Source organism: Lithobates pipiens, unplaced genomic scaffold (assembly GCF_037356315.1).
Source record: "Lithobates pipiens isolate NorthernLeopardFrog02 unplaced genomic scaffold, aLitPip1_a1.2 Scaffold_19, whole genome shotgun sequence".
Taxonomy (NCBI): Eukaryota; Metazoa; Chordata; class Amphibia; order Anura; family Ranidae; genus Lithobates; species Lithobates pipiens.
Window position 1 is genome coordinate 552,448,870 of NW_027507764.1, and position 18,626 is coordinate 552,467,495.

At 46.2% G+C, this 18,626-nt stretch overlaps 1 long non-coding RNA gene across 1 annotated transcript; it reads left to right on the forward strand.

Moving 5' to 3' along the window:
* Positions 1-10,103: 10,103 nt before the first annotated feature.
* Positions 10,104-15,230, forward strand: LOC143997597 (uncharacterized). The gene is made up of 2 exons (XR_013277709.1): positions 10,104-11,532; positions 14,947-15,230. It is a non-coding gene; the product is annotated as an uncharacterized LOC143997597 (long non-coding RNA).
* The last annotated feature ends 3,396 nt before the right edge of the window (positions 15,231-18,626 follow it).

An 18,626-nucleotide genomic window follows, 5' to 3' on the forward strand; every position in this document is an offset into this window, starting at 1 on the left:
CCCCGCCCCGCTGCCAGTGTCTGTGAACTGTAATGAAAAGGAGCAGAAGGTGGGCGGCGCCGCAGCTCAATCTCTTTCTGCACGGCAACAACGGTCTGGCTGTCAGAGGGGGGGGCCAATCTGGATGCCAGGGGGGCACCAGATGTAAGGAGGACTGATGGGGACACCAGATGTAAGGAGGACTGATGGGGACACCAGATGTAAGGAGGGGCTCCGCTGATGGAGACACAGATGTGAGGAAGGCTGCTCTGATGGGGCACCTGATGTAAGGAGGGACTCTGGGGGCACCTGATGGCATCTGGTGGCAGGCAACGTGGCTAGTGACACGCTCATGGCTCCCACTGATTCTGCATTATGGGGAGTTGAATGATTTCATTTTATATTACAATGTAATAATAGAAATAATGCGCTTCAATCATCCTGACACCATAACAATCATGGCGCTGGGATTATTGAAGCGCTAACACCGGGTATTTGGAGTATCTTTATCTGCTGATTGTCAAACTCTGGAAAACACATATTGCTATTGTGCTGTAGGATCTGGGGCTGCTGTCCCTCCACCCCCCCCCCCCTTTCCCTCTCCATCCCGCATTCATCTCAGAGTCTAACCACACCCCTTTGAGCCACGCCCATTTAAGTCACGCCCACTATTTTATGTAAACCACGCCCGTTTTCACCTTTCCCTATGTCATGCCTATAACCGCATGCCCCGCCCCTAATTATAATACAACTCCGCCTACAGCCAAAAAAGGGTCCTGGAAATGTTGGCAACTATGCTGCAAGCCCGTCTCCAATTGGGACTAGTGCCCAGCGTAACAATTCTCTGACACTGGGCACCTTCCCACTTTCAGCACACTGCCTAATCACAGTAATCCAATGTTCTACACGATACAGTATAATACAGTGCAATACAGTACACCTTGTCCAATAGCACCCCCTTGAGGTATGGCGCAGTCCCTTGCTTCTGCAACTATGCACAAAGCCTCTCAGTGAAAGGTGCAGTCTTTGGTCTTCTGTCTTCTGCTAGCTTTTATACTGCAGTATATTGTAATCCAAGGGTTTTAATAGGAGAGAGGCAATATAAACTGACAATTTAGACTGTTCGGGTGGGGTGACACACTTATAACTGCCTCCGGTATATTTGTCTCTGCACCGTACAGTGTTGGTATCTCAGTGAAGAATAGGCTTGAGGCCTGCTTGAATTTAGTCTAATTGGGTGCGACCCTTTTTGTGGGACTACTGGTCCCAGTAATACTGTGGTATGAGTCTGAGTGTGTAACGTGCGTTAATGAACTGTGGGCAACAGCCCTCTCACCACACCAGGTCTGGATAACTGGAAAACTCTGCTGCGATTGTTCTGGTCCTGCTGACAGTCAGTGTCTTCACACTGCTCCGCTGTGTTTGATGACCGGGACCCTCAAATGGCTCCGTCCGGTGTCTCTGGATCCTCCTCGATCCAGTCTCACTGTCTCTCCAGCACAAAGGTATGAAGCAGGGTTGATGGCTGTTCCGCTCCGCAGTTGATGTAGGCCCGCGCTCTCTGGAACCCCTCCTCACAGATCCTTGTAGGCAGGCCACGCATCCAGAAGAGAAAGAAAATGGCCGTGCGGGGTCTTTTATATCCTACTTAGCATGCAGTTCAGTACTGAGTGTCCATGGGTAGGTTACTTGGCATTGTGAGTAGGTAAGTCCTTGAAAACAATGAGTCCCTTCCTGTAACATTTCTCTATGTTCTTCAGGCAAAAATGCCAGCGCTACATGTGTATGTGTGTGTGTGTATATATACAGTATCTCACAAAAGTAGTACACTCCTCACATTTTTGTAAATATTTTATTCTATCTTTTCATGTGACAACACTGAAGAAATGACACTTTACATTGTAGCAAAGTAGTGAGTGTACAGCCTGTATAACTGTGTAAATTTGCTGCCACATCAAAATAACTCAACACACAGCCATTAATGTCTAAACCGCTGGCAACAAAAGTGAGTACACCCCTAAGTGAAAATGTCCAAATTGGGACGAATTAGCCATTTTCTCCTCCCCGGTGTCATGTGACTCGTAAGTGTTACAAGGTCTCAGGTGTGAATGGTAAGCAGACGTGTTAAATTTGGTGTTATCGCTCTCTCTCTTACTGGTCACTGGAAGTTCTACATGGCACCTCATGGCAAAGAACTCTCTGAGGATCTGAAAAAAAGAATTGTTGCTCTACATAAAGATGGCCTAGTCCAGTGATGGCGAACCTTGGCACCCCAGATGTTTTGGAACTACATTTCCCATGATGCTCCAGTACACTGCAGAGTGCCAGAGCATCATGGGAAATGTAGTTCCAAAACATCTGGGGTGCCAAGGTTCGCCATCACTGGCCTAGTCTATAGGAAGATTGCCAAGACCCTGAAACTGAGCTGCAGCACGGTGGCCAAGACCATACAGCGATTTAACAAGACAGGTTCCACTCAGAATAGGCCTCGCCATGGCCAACCAAAAAAGTTGAGTGCACGTGCTCAGCATCATATCCAGAGGTTGTCTTTGGGAAATAGACATATGAGTGCTGCCAGCATTGCTGCAGAGGTTGAAGGGGTGGGGGGTCAGCCTTTCAGTGCTCAGACCATATGCCACACACTGCATCAAACTGGTCTGGATGGCTGTCGTCCCAAAAGGAAGTGTCCTCTAAAGATGAACGACAGGAAAACCCGCAAACAGTTTGCTGAAGACAAGCAGACTAAGAACATGGATTACTTGACCCATGTCCTGTGGTCTGAGGAGACCAATATAAACTTATTCGGTTCAGATGGTGACAAGCGTGTGTGGGGGCAACCAGGTGAGGACTACAAAGACAAGTGTGTCAAGCATGGTGGTGGGAGTGTCATGGTCTGGGGCTGCATGAATGCTGCCAGCACTGGGGAGCTACAGTTTATTGAGGGAACCATGAATGCCAACATGTACTGTGACATACTGAAGCAGAGCATGATCCCCTCTCTTTGGAGACTGGGCCGCAGGGCAGTATTCCAACATAGCTACCCCAAACACACCAATACGACCACTGCCTTGCTAAAGAAGCTGAGGGTAAAGGTGATGGACTGGCATGTCTCTAGACCTAAACCCTATTGAGCATCTGTGGGGCATCCTCAAACCAAAGGTGATGTCATCATGGAGGAGTGGAAGAGGTCTCCAGTGGCAACCTGTGATGCCCTGGTGAACTCCATGCCCAAGAGGGTTAAGGCAGTGCTGGAAAATAATGGTGGCCACACAAAATTAAATAATGACATTTTGGGCCCAATTTGGACATTTTCACTTGCGGTTCGCCAGCTGTTTAGACATTAATGGCTGTGTGTTGAGTTATTTTGAAGGGACAGCAAATGTACACTGTTATACGTCGTTCCCCGCTGAGCAGGGAGATGACAGGTCCGTCTTCGCAAACTGCACAGGGACGGACCTGTCAGAGCACCGCTCTCCCCTATGGGGGATCAGATTACGACGGACCGCAGAGTCCGCTGTCACCTCATCCAATGACGGATGGAAAGGTAGGTTTTTCCCCGTCACACTTTTTGCGGATCTGAGTGGTTCGAATGTCAGCGGACATGTCACCGATGACATCCGATGCTCCATAGAGGTCTATGGAGTGTCCGTTCAGGTCTGCCTGAAAAATTGACAGGTGGACCTGAATGGATCGTTCATGTGAAAGAGGCCTTACACTACCAGCCTGAACCATTGATACAAGGCAGGATGGATCCATGCTTTCATGTTGTTTACACCAAATTCTGACCCTACCATCTGACAGTGGCAGCTGAAATCGAGACTCATCAGACCATTCAATGTTTTTCCAATCTTCTATTGTCCAATTTTGGTGTGCCTGTGCCAATTGTAGCCTCAGTTTCCTGTTCTTAGCTGACAGGACTGGCACCCAGTGTGGTCTTCTGCTGCTGTAGCCCATCTGCTTCAAGGTTTGATGTGTTGTGTTGTGCGTTCAGAGATGCTATTCTGCGTACCTTGGTTGTAACGAGTGGTTATTTGAGTTAAGCCCCATACACACTATAAAAGTTTCTGCTGATTTTTGTCTTCAGATTTACCAAAACCATGTAGTGCAAGGGCCTGCCTGATCGCATTAAAATTGAAACTCCTAAGGTTTGACCTCATGTTATATGATTTTGGTAAATCTGAAGGAAAAAATCAGCAGAACATCTGATAGTGTGTATGGGTCTTTACGGTTGCCTTTCTATCATCTGGAACCAGTCTGCCCATTCTCCTCAGACATCAACAAGGCATTTTCCTCCACACAACTCCCGCTCACTGGATATTTTCTCTTTTTCAGACCATTCTCTGTAAACTCGAGAGATGGTTGTGTGTGAAAATCCCAGCAGATCAGCAGTTTGTGAAATACTCAGACCAGCCTGTCTGGCACCAACAGCCATGACACGTTCAAAGTCACTTAAATCCCCCATTCTGAATTGAACTTCAACAAGTCGTCTTCGCCACGTCTAGATGCCTAAATGCATTGTTGCTGCCATCTGATTGGCTGATTAGCAATTTGTGTTACCAAGCAATTGAACAGGCGTAACTAATAAACTGGCCGGTGAGTGTACACTTTTTTTTTTTTTTTTCCAAGAATCCACTGCTGTTAAATGGCAGAGCTTTTGGGTTAGCACTGCAGCCTCTTGTCAGATGACACTGGTTCATACAGCCTCCCTTAGTGAATCAAACAAAATGCAGAGTGAAAAAGAGGGGATTGGGGAAATTGGGACTTTGAGTGAAGCCATGGCTGGGTAGAGTCATGTGCCTCCATCCCTATCATTTGAAAATAAAAGCTTCACCGCGGCAGGGAGCAGCGGTGGTGCAAAAAGGAAGAAAGTGGGACTTTAAATGAAGCTCAGGATGACAAAAATTTGTAAAATGGTGGAAAATAAAGATTTAATGATGCGTAAAAACAAGTTTACATACAATTCATTCCATGTACATAGAAATGCACCCATAACATGGTGCCAATTTGTAACCTGGCAATAATTGATAACATGTTTACAACCATTGATATTCAATAAGAGGGGCCACCATTCTCATAGTTGGATACATATGTTGAGATAATAACATCTGCACTGTCAGTAAAAAACCCAAATATGTTAGAAGTATAAACACATATCATGATGGTTGTGTAACTCGTACACCAGTAGCTCTACGCGTTTCGCAGCTTTACGCCGCTCTTTAGGAGCAGACATGTAGATCCCATACACTCACCTTTAACCACTTCAATACCGGGCACTTAAACACCTTCCTGCCCAGACCAATTTTGAGCTTTCAGCGCTGTCGCACTTTGAATGACAATTGCGCGGTCATGCTACACTGTACCCAAATGAAATTTTTATCATTTTTTCCCCACAAATAGAGCTTTCTTTTGGTGGTATTTGATCACCTCTACGGTTTTTATTTTTTGCGCTACAAATAAAAAAATACCAAAAATTTTGAAAAAAAAAATGTTTTTTTTTTGTTTGTTTCAAAACTTTGTAAAGAAGTACGTTTTCTCCTTCACTGATGGGCACTGATGGGGCTACACTGATGGGCACTGATAAGGCGGCACTGATGGGCACCAATGAAGTGGCACTGATGAGGTGGCATTGATGGATACTGATAGGCGGCACGGATGGGCGGCACGGATGGGCGACACGGAGGGGCGACATGGATGGACACTGATAGGTGGCACAAATTGGCACTGATAGCTGACACGGATTGGCATGGATGGGCGGCAGAGATGGGCGGCAGAGATGGGCATGGATAGGCGGCACAGATGGGCATTGATAGGCGGCACAGATGGGCACGGGTGGGCACTCATAGGCGGCACAGGTGGGCACTCATAGGCGGCACAGGTGGGCACTCATAGGCGGCACAGGTGGGCACTCATAACAGGTGGGCACTCATAGGCGGCACAGGTGGGCACTCATAACAGGTAGGCACTCATAGGCGGCATTGGTGTTATACTGTACTAATGGATGCCAATCAGTGCCAAACAATAATGCATGCCAATCAGTGATGCCCATTCTGGGCACTGATTGGCATCCATTATGGGCACTGATTGGCATCCATTGTGCTGACCATTGGCATCCCTGGTGGTCTAGGGAGGATTACCTTTTCCCTGGTGGTCTGGTGGCGTCCCTGGTGGTCCAGTGTGGGCATCCTCGGGGGGGGGGGGGGGGGGGCTGTGCTGATAATCGATCAGCACAGACCCCCCCTGTCAGAGGAGCAGCCGATCGACTCTCCTCTACTCGCATCTGACAGACGCGAGTGAGGAAAAGCCGATCACCGGCTCTTCCCATTTACACTGTGATCAGCCGTGATTGGACACGGCTGATCACGTGGTAAAGAGTCTCCGTCGGAGACTCTTTACCGAGATCGTAGTTGCCGGGTGTCAGATGACGTCCGGTCAGGATTATCAAACCACTTTGCCGCCGTCAATTTGTAATAGGGCGGGCGGCAAGTGGTTAACATTGTTTTCGTTCTTTTGTCGTGGTTTGTTTTTTGTTTTCAATTATTGTTTTCACCTCACCATTTCCCACATTTACACTAGGGGTGCTCGGAGCTCGCCTGGACGTCTGCCTGTGATGATCGCCGACCCTATACATGCCCTCTCGGCTCCCGACAACTGATGCTCTGGGGTGGCTCGAGGTCCTTGGCGCACTGCCTTCCAGCGCACACATATTTGTAAGCCATCTTGTTTTATACGGGTTTTGGGGGGCTTTATCCATCCTCCCCTACCCTGACTTAGTATACTTGCCTACAAATATTTTCCTATTGTAGATATCTTACATGTCTGCTCCTGAAGAGCGGTTTAAAGCCGCGAAACGCGTCGAGCTACTGGTGTACGAGTTACACAACCATCATGATATGTGTTTATACTTCTTCTAACATATTTGGGTTTTTAAGCCTACTGACAGTGCAGATGTTATTATCTCAACATATGTATCCAACTATGAGTATGGTGGCCCCTCTTGTTTTATCTTGAATATCAATGGTTGTAAACATGTTATTATCAATTATTGCCAGGTTACAAATTGGCACCATGTTATGGGTGCATTTCTATGTACATGGAATGAATTGTATGTAAACTTGTTTTTACGCATCATTAAATCTTTATTTTCCACCATTTTACTCATTTTTGTCATCCTGAGCTTCATTTAAAGTCCCACTTTCTTCCTTTTTGCACCACCGCTGCTCCCTGCCGCGGTGAAGCTTTTATTTTAAAATGCAGAGTGAGATAAACACATTCCAATGATGCATAACAAAATATCAGATATGTTTTCTGCCTTATCTGTGAGGGCTTTGTGGCTGTTTGAGTAAAAACAAGGGAAACATTGAAGCCGGAGCTTACAAAACACGAGAAGCATGCGCGGCGAGTTCCTAAAATGCTGCCCGGTTTAGCCAGCACCTTCTGCATGTGACTGGACGTATGTGTGACTATATGGATTCCAACACATGTCAGCGCAAGTGACTGATCCCTCCAATGGGCTATTTTTATCCAAGTGCCTTAAAAGAAACTCGCGCTTTCACAATAGGCAGGAAAATAAGTGTTACGTATACAGTGGCAAGACAAAGTATGTGAGCCCTATGGAATTAACAGGTTTTCTGCGGTAATTTGGCATAAAATGTGATCTGATTGATCCTCAACATCTAGTCGAACACAATGTGCTTAAAGTTGTCTTGCACAGAAAAAAAAAAATCATCAAAATTCCTAAAAAAAATAAAAAAAAAATTTAGATTTTTTTTTTTAACTCGCCTCTATATGCCTGTTGCTAAGGGGTCCCTCTGAGTCTGCCACCTTCAGTGCCTGGGCTGGTCACTTCCCCTCGGCGCAGGAAAGGCTCAGCTCTGCCCCTCCCTCCTGTCAGTCATCTGGGACACGTGACAGGTCCCAGATGACTGTGCGGCCAATCACGGCATGCGGCGCCGCTCGCGCATCCGCAGTTGGTGCCCGGCTGTGAAGCCACAGTCGTGTGCCCACAGTTAGAATGCCGGCACCGCAGAACGGAGGGGAGAATGAGCGGGGGGCTTCGTTCCCTCGCATTGCTGGACCCTGGGACAGGTAAGTAAGCAGCTGCAGTATTTGTAGCTGCTGACTTTTAGGGTCCTTTCACACGGGGCGGATTAGTGGTGATCCGCCCCGTGCATATCCGCTTGCTCAGCGGGGATCGCCAAAGCGATCTCCGCTGAGCAGGAAGAGGACAGGTCCGTCTCTGCACACTGCGCAGGGACGGACCTGTCACAGCGCCGCTCTCCCCTATGGGAGATCAGGTGATGCCGGACCGCAGTGTCCGTCGTCCCCCGATCCGATCCGAAGACGGATGAAAAAATAGATTTTTCCTCCGTCACACTTTTTCGGAGCGGGTCGGATGTCAGCGGACATGTCACCGCTGACATCCAACGCTTCATAGACCTCTATGGAGCATCCGTTCAGGTCCGCCTGAAAAACTGACAGGCGGATCTGAACGGATCGTCAGTGTGAAAGGGGCCTTCATTTTTTTTTTTTTTTAAGGGGAACTCCTCTTTAACCACCAGGCCTACCTCTGATTCTTTACAAGTTATAAATCAGTATTTTTTGCTAGAAAATTACTTGGAACCCCCAAACATTATATATAATGTCTTAGAAAAGACCCTAGCGAACAAAATGGCGGTTGTTGCAATATTTTATGTCGCATGATATTTGCGCAGCGGTCTTTCCAACGAAATCTCTAAGAAAATATACACTTCACTGAATTAAAAAAAAAAAAAAACTAAACCGTAAAGTCAGCCCAAATTTAAAAAAAAAAAAAAGCGGCATTTTACCGCCGATGCTGGCCCCGCCCCAGTGTGAAAGGGGCCTGAGTAAATGGATACCTAACATGTTGCGCTTTAAAATTGCATGCACTTGTGGAATGGCGACAAATGACGGTACTTAAGGCTACTTTCACACTGGGGCGGGCGGGTGTCGGCGGTAAAGCGGTGCTATTTGGCCGCTAGCGGGGGGCTTTAAGCTGAAAAAGAATTAAAAGCACCGCTGCAGGGGTTCTTTGCAGGCGCTGCCCCATTGTTTTCAATGGGCAGGGGCACTTTAGGAGTGGTGTATACACCAAAACTGGCATTTTTTTAATACCTTGAATTGTTTTAAATTGGCGCCATTGGCTGCCGAGTATACCGGAAGTGATGTTGTGATGTCGCTTCCGGGTTACTACATTGGAGACCCAATCAAAGCCGATTTCGGCTTTGTTCGGGACTCTGGCCAGCCTGGTGGAGCGGGGGTGGGGGGAACGCCTGCTCCCACTGCTTGTGATAACGACCGAGTGGTTGCTTAGTCACATTGGTTGTTATCACATAAAAGCCTCTAACGAAAACGGTACTGAAGTGATGCCTCTGGTGAAAAAACACCTGACAAAGACAGCCCCCTGAGCCCGTTCACCTGCTGTGTGCCTCCCCCGGCATCCTCTTCTCAACGGAGTCTGGCTGTTGATTCGATAGATTGATAGCAGTGCAGCCATTGGCTTGCGCTGCTGTCAATCATATCCAATAACACGGCCACCGGGGGGCGAGACTGAGTCATACACGCTGTGTCTATGGACACAGCGTGTATGACAGGGAGCGCGCCCACAAGCTAACCCCCTTGGAATACAGCTTCCCAGAGGGGGATTAGCTATTGCGGAGCTGAGACAGCCACTGAGGGACCCCAGAACAGGAAGATTGGGGCCATTCTGTGCAAAAGTGGAGGTAAGTATGTTTGTTATTTAAAAAAAAAAAAATTTAATTTAATGAAATGAGTTTGGAGGTGCAGTTTAGAGCTACTTTCATAAAATACACTCAAACGTTTTAAGACTGCTGTTCATAAGAAGCATCAGCTGATGTGAACCCATGCCTTGAATACAGGAGTTTCCTGAATGCAGTCAATCAAGAGTAGTTGATCTGCATAAGACTGAAAATGGATACAAAGGAATCTCATAGTGTTTGGGCATCCATCAACAAATTATCTTTAAGTGTAAACAATTTAGTACTATAGCTACTCTTCCTAGAAGAAGGCCTAATGCAGAATCCTCAATGAGTTAAAGTGGAGGGCCACCCTAAAAAAAAAAAAAAAAAAAAAACATTAATATTCTTAAAAAAATATAAAAAAAAAATGTGAATTTTTTTTTTTCACCTGTCCAGAAATCCCTGTTGCTAGGCAGTCTTCCTAATCTGCCTTCTTCCTGCTCCTCTGTGATCTTCGGTCTTCTCCCCTCCTCCGCACTGTCTTCTGGGTAATGGGGCGCGCTGTGTTCTGGGAACTGTGTGTTCCCTAACACAGCGCGTCCCATTCACAAAGCGCCGCGCACATGCGCAGTAGCAAAAAAGGGCGGTGAAGCCGCAAGGCTCCACTGCCTGTTTCCCTTAGTGAGGATGGCAGCGCTGGGACCCGAGAGCCGAGGAATATGTCAGCCTCGGCGGCCGACATCGCAGGTGCCCTGGAAAGGTAAGTCTCCTTATTAAAAGTCAGCAGCTACTTTTGTTTCAGCTGCTGACTTTAAAAAAAAAAAATTTAGGGCTGAAACACCGCTTTAAAGAAGAACCCATAGTAGCAGCTCAAGGCTTGAAGACTGGAATGACTGGAATTGGCAAACATCCCTGTTCATGACTCTACCAAATATGTCTTTGAAGAGGAAGGGTGTCCATGGTGGAACACCATGGAGGAAGCTGCTGCATGTCTGAAGTTTGCCAAAGAGCGCCTTGCGAAACTGCAGTGCTACTGGGAAAATGTTTTGTGAACTTATGAAACAAAAGTTGAATTGTTCGGGAAGAATACTTGGCACTATGTATAGCACAGCTTATCAACATCAAAACTTTATTCCAATGGTGAAGGGAGCGTCATGATTTGGGCTTGCTTCGCTGCCTTAGTTTCTGGACCACTTGCCATCATCAATAGAAAAAAAAAAAATTCTTAAGTTTACCAGAATATCCTAAAAGATAATGTCAGGGTGGCTGTTCACCAGCCGAAGCTTACCGTAATAGAAGTTGGGTGATGCAACTGGACAATGTGCCTAAGCATAAAAGTGAATCCAGCAAAGACTGACTTCAGAAAATAAAATGCGCCTTTCGGAGTGGCCAGGTCAGAGCCCAGACCCTAACCCCATAGAGATGCTGTGAAATGGCCTCAAGAGAACAGTTCATGCCAGACATCCTACAAATGTGTCTGAGCTGAAGCAGTTTTGTAAAAAGGAATGGTCAAATATACAGCTGTGGAAATTAAAGATTAATTCCTCGATTAATCGATTCATTTTTTTGATTGGTACTCACCTCTCCGCCGGCTTCCGGGTCTTCAGGGAGTTCCGTCGGAGATCCGTTGACGTCACGGACAACAATGTCACTGGACTCCTCCCCCCTTCCCCAAGTGCCTTCATCTGCTAACGAAGGGAAGGGGGAGGAGTCCGATGACGTTGAAGTTCTGATTGAACGTAACCTGTACGGGGGAGGAGCTCCGCATTATGTCACCTGCTGCTGCCCTACGGAACTAACATGTCGGCTTTACATGCTGTGTTTTTATCATCTTTATGTGAGTAGTTTGTGTTTGAACACAAAAATGAAATCTTATACTTAAGCAGTGAGCTTTTTTTCTTTCTACCCATGACCCGGAGTCCTTGCTGAGATCTAAGGACACGTGAGAGAAGTTTATGGTCCGTGTTAACCCTTTTGATACCCGCTTGCATTAACCACCTGTTTGCACAGGGGTCCATGCCATAAGGTGAGAGTGATTAGTTAGACCGGAGGTGGAGGGATTGTCACGCTACTGTGCAGTGGCGTAACTAGAACCTTCAGGGCCCCGATGCAAGAAACCATGAAGGGCCCCCCCGAACCCCAGCCAGGTCCCTTTCCTCCGAGTCCGTCGGTGGAACTCCAGGGCATGGTCACAGGTATGACCTTTGTGAGCCCTCTAGTTCCACCACTGGTATCAGTATTTTTTTTTTAGTTTTTTTTTTTTACATTTTTAGGTGCCCCATTGGGGGACTGTCCCTAGGCAAGATGGGGTCCCCGTCCCCAGAAGAGATGAGGTCCTTTTCTCCAGGGCAGATGAAGTTACTGCCTCTAGGTGAAAAGGGGTCCCTGTCCCCAGGGGAGGTGGGGTCCCTGTCCCCACGTGAGAAGGGTGTGGGGGATGGGGTCCTCTCACTCACCATGACCAAGCTGTAGGCCGCGCACTCATCCATGTTGGCCTGGGCTCCATCCAGTGTGCTGGACGGGCGATCAGCATATCTCCCAGAAAGACCTTTCATCATCTGTGTATGACGCGGGAGGAGGAGGGCTGGCAGACAAGCCTGCAGTGTCCTCGGGGGGCTCTCATAGGGCTGCACTGCATCTGTGTGCTTAAAGTTTGTTTACCCGGGAGAAATATGCAGTGCAGTGTGGGCCAGAATCAGGGGGGGCCGGACTCTGGCTGGGGAGAACAGACATCGGACTCAGCGGCAATGCATGGAGCAGGACAGGGGTACTCTGAGGAGCCGGCCGAGGACACAGGTCATGCGGGGAATGCACAACTAAAGATCAGCCAGTGTGATAGTCAAGCATGGAGCTCTGCTAGTCACCCTCCACCTCAGGCCACCCATGTGCATGGTGCACTGGTACCCCTAGCTGCCTATGCTGCTGCCTGCCATATGTAGAGGGGGCTGCATGGGCCCCCTGCATCACAGGGCCCGGTTGCGGTCGCGACTACTGCACCCCCTATAGTTACGCCCCTGCTACTGTGGAAAAAAAAAATGACTTACGTCAGTGCTACAGTTTGAATTTAAAAAACGTATTTGTGTGAACTGTGAAGTGAAGTCATGGATTGTGGAAACTAACTAGTGTCGGGTGATTGTATATAGTGTACACCACATTTACCACTGACTAATGCAAAATTGCAATGCAAGTAGATTAGCTAAAAGTAGTTGGATAAAAAAAATAGATTAATCGAACACGAAAATTTTAATCAGTAACAGCCCTAGTCAAATATATTCCTCCTGAACATTGTGCAGGTCTGATCCACAGCTACCGAAAGTCCTTGCTTGAAGTCATTGCTGTCAAAGGAGGCTAGACCAGCTATTAACTCCAAGGGTTCGCTTATTTTTTCCTCAAGTACTGTGAATGTTTAACTGGTGTGTTCAATAAACACATGAGAAATTAGAATTGTTTGTGTGCTATCCGCTTAAAGTGGGAGTAAACTCCCATGCATGACCTTTACCTGTAGGTAAGCCTATAACAAGACTTGCCTATAGGTACAGTAAATATCTCCTAAACAGTTTAGGAGATATTTACTTTTGATGCAACCAGTGACGTCACTAACTCATGCGTTCTAAAGGAAAGGCATTCCGTGCTGTTCCTTCAGAGTCCTGTGCCATAAACGGTGGCTCCCGCACGCATGCATAGCGGTGACGTCATTGCAGCTCCGGCCAAGCCACTCACAGCTGGCATCTGTGAACCCGGATGCATACTAGCACATTATGGCATTGGCTTGCAGGATTAAAAAAAGAAAAATGATTTACTACCGGTTTAAGAACATTGTATTTGTCTATTGTTGTGACTTAGATGAGGATTCAATCACATGTTATGGCAAATTACTGCAGAAAGCCAGTTAATTCAAAGGAGTTCACATACTTTGTGAAGAGGGAGACCCCCTCCCTTTAGTACAGACCCCCTCCCTTTAGTACAGACCCCCTCCCTTTAGTACAGACCCCCTCCCTTTAGTACAGACCCCCCCCCCCCCTTCAGTACAGACACCAATACATTACAGACCCCCCTTCAGTGCAGATCCTCTCCTGTGTAGATGTAAACAGAGAGGATTGGAAGGCGGCTTCGCTCTGCTGTATGTGAGACAGCTCAGAAAGCCTGTGGCATGAGAGATTTGGATCAGTGCAGTGGCGTTGCCCTGGGCCCTGCCGACGGGTGTCACCGGGGTGTGGCCCGCACCTCCCTAGCGACATCACTGCCTTACTGTATAGTCAGTGAGGCTGTAATTTGTTTGGTAAGGTCTATTTAGTTGCTCTCTGTAATTTGTGCAGCTGCATTCTGCCTACTGTAGACCGGTCTACTCACTGTGCTCAGCTGCTGCCAGTCTGACAGCTCCCTTTGCATTCAGAGAGCTTGAGAAGTTTATGGGTGATAGTTGTGGAGCTATGCAGGTGGCAGCATGAATATTGATACAGCCCCCGGTCAATCCCAGAGAGGCAAGCTCTGATGGTATGCTGGGAGACTGTATATATTCTGTGGGTCTTTGCCTGGAGAGGATTAGTCCAGCCTGGAGGTCATGATGCCCTTCCAGGCAATGCTGCTATGCTTGCAGTTTTTGACAAACATGCATGGAGGAGTTGTGGACCTGATTCTTGATACCTACTTACATTTCTTTCTATAATAATTGACCCCTATATCTGCCTGATATGATTGGATCCATACCTCCATGTCTGTGATTGGGTACCCTTTGACCTATTGATTAGTAGAGGGTACTGTAATGATTTTATTATGTGTGTTTTTTTTAACAATATTTGTTAATAAAGATTGTATATTTATATCAATTGCCTCATGTTGTGCCCACAAAGTCCGTTATTTATGAGAATGTAAGATCTATTTTCTCATCCATTTTTTTCCTATATAAATTGGACGCCGGCAAGGTGAGTGTCCTCCTTTCTTGCTTCTAAAACAACATAGCAATGTTCTTCCTGTGCCTTGAGCCCCATAGCTGTATACCTGCAGTCTGAGATCTTCTAAAGCACTGCTAAAGTTGGTCATACATCAATAGAATTGAATTCCTAAAATTAGTTTTTGGAACTTTGGTTTGATTTTCGAATAGGTAATAGTAAATAGTTAAATAGTTATTTTTGAATTGAGGTTTTCTTTTGGGAAAATTCATATTGATTATTGTCAGGGCTGGGCTCAGCTCTTCCTTCTCTGAGCTGGCCGCTCAGCTGTTGGCTAATTGCCAGCTCCTATCTCTCCACAGTTACTCAGCTGTTGATGATATCCTGCTCGTCAGTCCTGCCTACTTAGCCCAGTGGATCTCTGCCTTTGCCTTGGTCAACATCACAGAAACGATCTCCTGCGATCCTGTTCAAGACTTGCTTTGCTGACATCCCTTCTGGCTCCAGATCCTGCTTGCTGTGCCACTACATTGATCCCTGACTTCTGGCTTGGCTGACTATCCATTCCGGTTACTGAAATTTGGCTATGTTTTGACTACGTTTGTTCTTTTTACTTTTATTATTAAACAAGTGTGATTTAACTGTACTTCTGCCTGATTTCATGGTTTCTGACAATTATAATGTGCATCCCAAAATTTAACCCATAAAATGCTGTGATGGCAATCAAATGACAATTTTCAGGGTATTCTTACCAAATTAGTTGAGTCCATAATGGCACTATTAAGTATGTCAGTGCCATTATGGACACGAACAATGTTTTGTGTTTTCTGTATGATGATTAAATGGAATTCTACTGGTGTATGGCCAGATTTATGCAAAAAGAAAAGATAAACCAAGGGGTTAAATAGAAGCTTCAGATGCAACACACTGCGGTATAAGTAGAAAAAAAAAACTTTCATTGATGCAAAAAAAAAAAAGCACATACCCTGTTTCTCCGAAAATAGGAACTAGTGTGATTGTCGGTGATGGCTGCAATATAAGCTCTACCCCCCAAATAAGCCCTACCCTGAAAATAAGACCTAAAAGCTTTAACTAGGGCTTATTTGGGGGTGTGATTTATATTGCAGCCATCACAGACAATCACGCTAGGTCTTATTTTCAGGGAAACGGGGTAGAAACCTTCCAGCTGGCTGATGAGCCAAAATGAACAGAACCTTCACCAGAAGTATAAAGACATTATGGCAACATTTTCACAATATAGATAAAAGCAGGACATGCAAACTTGCACACAAACATTCACTTCTCACATTCATGGGGGTGACTAGATGTTTAGGAGTCTGGGAATAGGCAACCGGTGACACTAAATACTGGGGAGCATGAAGTTCAGGGATCCCCTGAATCAACTGATGAGACAAAAATGTCACAAACTCAGAGCTAGAGATACCACTCTGGAAAGACAGCCACAGTAAACCAACTGGATGTATGCAGATTGATCCCAGATGGAAATGGTGCACACATGGAGACTATCAATGAAGGAGCATACAGGTGGAGATGGGTTATCTCTAATGTGTGAAGCTGCAGCCATATATTGGTGGGAGAGTCTGTATAATCACGGCACAGTGTGAAGATATAGAGCAGGGATATGCAATTAGCGGACCTCCAGCTGTTTCAGAACTACAAGCCCCATGAGGCATTGCAAGACTCTGACAGCCACAAGCATGACACCCAGATGCAGAGGCATGATGGGACTTGTAGTTTTGCAGCAGCTGGAGGTCCGCTAATTGCATATCCCTGATATAGAGCGCGACAAACCTTCGCCACGCCATCATGTGCTCCGTGAGTAGGATCGCAGGTCCTGCAGACTCAATGTCCGTGGGGATACCCGCGATCGTCTCACAGAGAGGAAGAATAGGGAAATACTAATGTAAACAAGCATCTCCCCGCTCTGCCTAGTGACAGTGTCATTGATCACTGCTTCCTGTAATAGGGAGCAGTGATCAGGGACATGTCACATGTAGCCACGCCCCCCCACAGTTAGAATCACTCCCTAGGACACAGTTAACCCCTACAGCGCCACCTAGTGTTAACCCCTTCACTGCCCGTCACATTTACACAGTAATCAGTGCATTTTTAATCGCACTGATCGCTGTATAAATGTGAATGGTCCCAAAAATGTGTCAAAATTGTCCAATGTGTCCGCCATAATGTCGAAGTCACGATAAAAATCGCTGATCGCCGCCATTACTAGTAAAAAATTTTTTTACAAAAATGCCATAAAACTATCCCCTATTTTGTAGACGATATAGCTTTTGCGCAAATCAATAAATAATAATAATAATTGTTGCAATTTTATTTTACCAAAAATTTGTAGAAGAATACGTAGCGGCCTAAACTAAGGAAAAAAAATGTTTTTTTATATATTTTTCGGGGATATTTATTATAGCAAAAAGTTGAAAAAAAATACATTTTTTTCAAAATGTCGCTCTTTTTTTTTTTTGTTTGTTTTATAGCGCAAAAAATAAAAACAGCAGAGGTGATCAAATACCACCAAAAGAAAGCTCTATTTGTGGGAAAAAAGGGACGTCAGTTTTGTTTGGGAGCAACGTCGCACAACCGCGCAATTGTCAGTTAAAGCGACGCAGTGCCGAGTCGCAAAAAGTGGTCTGGTCGTTGGCCAGCCAAATGGTCCGGGGCTGAAGTGGTTACATTTTCAAGCAGGCAGGCTTTTTATTTCCAAAGAGACCTACTCTTCTGCCGCAAAACCTTATCTGCCTGTTCTCAGTCTTCTTTTAAATAAACATAGTGCTTCGCAGGCCTCTATGCCAGAATGAATTAACTTCTGTCAACATTCACGGGAATTACGTCATCCCAGACTGGTCTATCAGTGGCTGAAAATCCCGAACCCAGAAGAGAACCAAGTGAAGAGTCTGCACGAGAATTTTCCTGCTAGAGGCCAGGGTGTGGGTTGAACGGCGCTAAACCTTATTAAACCTGGAAGACTGAGGACATGTTGTGGTAGAAAATAAACGTCAAAATACTCAAAAAGCGGCTGCATCTGACTGGATGCACCGACTGTTTCACCTGAAAATTTTCCCAGCAAGCTCCTTTGACAAAAGTTGATCGAAATATCAACTTTTGTCAAACAGAATAGAGCCACCAACTGAGCGAATTTCAGACGGTTCCTCATCTTTTAACCACTTCAGCCCCGGAAGAATTTACCCCTTCCTGAGCAGAGCACTTTTTGCAATTCAGCACTGCATCGCTTTAACTGACAATTGCCGCGGTCGTGCGACGTTGCACCCAAACAAAATTGACGTCTTTTTTTTCCCACAAATAGAGCTTTCTTTTGGTGGTATTTGATCGCCTCTGCGGTCTTTATTTTTTGCACTTTAAACAAAAAAAGAGTGACCATTTTGAAAAAAAAAACGCATTATTCTTCTAATTGAAGAGGGAGGGGACTAACTACAGGAAGTGAGGGATCGTGGTTCCTAGCTAATAGGAACACATGATCTGTCACTGCTCTCAGAACAGGGAAGTGAGTGTTTACACAAACTTGTCCCTGTTCTGTGTCTCCAACTCACGATCGCTTGTGGGCGGTGGTCCTCACGACTGTCGGTCACGAGCATCGGCACCCCCGCTGTGCAGCGGGCATGCGCGCCTGCTATCTGGACCCCGCGAGCCGACGCACAGTTACGTGGTTTCTTGCTGGGGAGACAACTTCCTGCAGTAAAACTGTGGCAGCTGGTCCGGAAGTGGAGAACTAGTACATTTTGAGGCTAGAGTTCTGCTTTAAAGTGACACTAAACAATATGCTTTTTTGCCAGAAGTAATCTACACACACCCGTTACTTAACAGCCATGTATAGTGGAACCTTGGATTACGAGCATAATCCGTTCCAGGAGAATGCTTGTAATCCAAAGCACTCGAATATCAAAGCGAGTTTCCCCATAGAAGTCAATGGAAACAAAGATAATTCTTTCCACATTGACTTCTATTGCATGCAATACCGCATGTGGCCAGAGGTAGGGGAGGGCGCTGCAGA